We start from the raw sequence: 2,049 nt of genomic DNA, 5'->3' as shown, positions 1-2,049 counted from the left end.
CTTGGCTATGTCCAAGGAAATACCTTTAAAAGCACTACTTTATCAAAATTGCCATTTTCTCTACTGTACTCACCTGCCACAGTTGCATTTTGATGATTTATGGCAGTCAGAGTTGTTTATTCTATGAACATTGCTCCAGTCTTCTAAACAAAGCCATCCCTAATTATATACTATACTGTAACTATCCAAATATAGTATTGACAGTCATTAATTTCTGTCTTCTGTTCAATTTCTGTAAAATTTCAAAATAACAATAATACTGAGATCCTCAGTATTATTTTCACATTTCTCTGACAGGATCTGCCACAACATTTTGAAGTAGAGTTACTTGGTATTTGTAGTTGCTCTTTTTGATAGCTAATAAAATACTGTCTAAATAGCTTGCATATTTCTAGATTTGAAATGTTTTGGTTTCCACTTCTAACAGGTGCTTAATGTTTAGCATAAATATAATTGCTCATTAATACATCAAATTCCAGTGGTATTAGTTGGGACAAAAGGAATCAGTCAAATGTTGACTCTTGACTATTCAGTGACCTGAGCACATCCTTGTCTCTTCTCTGACCTTATAGTACGTGAATGAAGAAAGCAGAATTCAGCCATCTTTTTTCATTGATTTATAGTTCTGTACTCAATTATTACCTACTCACCATGCCTAGGTATCATTTACTTAAAAGGGAGAACTTTTACCATTTCTGAACTTTTTTTCTGCTTGCTTTCACATTAAAAATTAGAATCTTTGATTAATTTCCAGAAGATATATATGTTGTTGGTAAGTGCCATCGAAATGATTCCAACTTATAGCAATCCTGTATAGGGTTTCTTAGGAGCAGCTGGTAGGTTTGAACTGCTGACCTTGTGGTTCACAGTCCAGTGCTGATCCTATAGAGTCACACCAGGATAGATTACATTTATTTCACAGAGAAAATGGTGATCTTTAACTTTGCCCTTATAATACTTTTTTTTCTTATAAGGTGACATCATACTGATGTCTATGGCATTATAAACAGAAAAGGGAGGCCTTCTGCTGTCTGAGTCAGCAGGTAGTGATTTTAATTGGTTCACAGTTTTGCAAACAAAGTGCTTTAAACTAATTTTTTCTCTCCTAACTTCCTAATGAAAATCATAGAAAATGTTTAATTCAAAGTAAAATGATATCATTTACTGAGCTTAACTGTACCTTTAACACTCCACATCAATTTTTATAGGGCCCTTTATGAAGATGCTCACTGAAATTCTATGAAGAAACTTCTGCCTATCATTGTTGCTGCTGTTGTTGTTGTTAAGTACCGTTGAGTCAATTCCGACCCATAGTGACTCTGTATAGGGTTTCCAGTAACTCATACAATTGAATTGCTGTGTGGTAATCATTTCAATATACATGAACTGTACATTTTGTGTAATGGCTTTATCTGACGTTCTGTGAATGTACTTTGTGGCCTTTTTGCGGGGGTTGAGAAAATAAGAGAGAATTCCATGTTAAGATTTTTTTTTTAGAAATTGGTATGTATTAGGCAGAAATGGTGTTCATATATTTTTTTAATTTTAGATATTTAAATATGTTGTTCCGAAGACCTTTAATATAAGTATTCTTAAGTATTCTGTGTATACTTTAGTGCCCCCAATGTTATTGAAAATTGAAGTATGTCATTGCAAACCTTCTTTGCTATCACCAATGAAACAAAGTGCCCTTTTGCATTCTCCCATCTTCTTAAAAATCCTTGTAATAAACAGTAAATGGGTGTTTTTTGAGGTACTTTGATAGGAATTTTTAAAAATTCCAATCTGTTTGGAGACCAAAAGCAAATTCAGTTCTCTTTCCTTTGGAATTATTAATATCGTTTATGGTGAATTTTAGCTTTGACATTTACTGTGGGGCACATACCAAAAAACAAAAACAGTGTTGTCTAAATAAATCTGTAAAGCGTCATCTGTAGAATTTGCCTTTTAAGGTGCTGCTTATACTGCCTAATACAGTGTCATTTGCCTTGTGATGATCTATAAGCAGCATTAGTCATGTTGAATGTAGGACAGAGACTCCCTAACCTT

Source organism: Chrysochloris asiatica, unplaced genomic scaffold (genome assembly GCF_000296735.1).
Source record: "Chrysochloris asiatica unplaced genomic scaffold, ChrAsi1.0 scaffold00022, whole genome shotgun sequence".
In the NCBI taxonomy this organism is placed as follows: Eukaryota; Metazoa; Chordata; class Mammalia; order Afrosoricida; family Chrysochloridae; genus Chrysochloris; species Chrysochloris asiatica.
Note: the sequence above shows the minus strand (reverse complement) of the source record.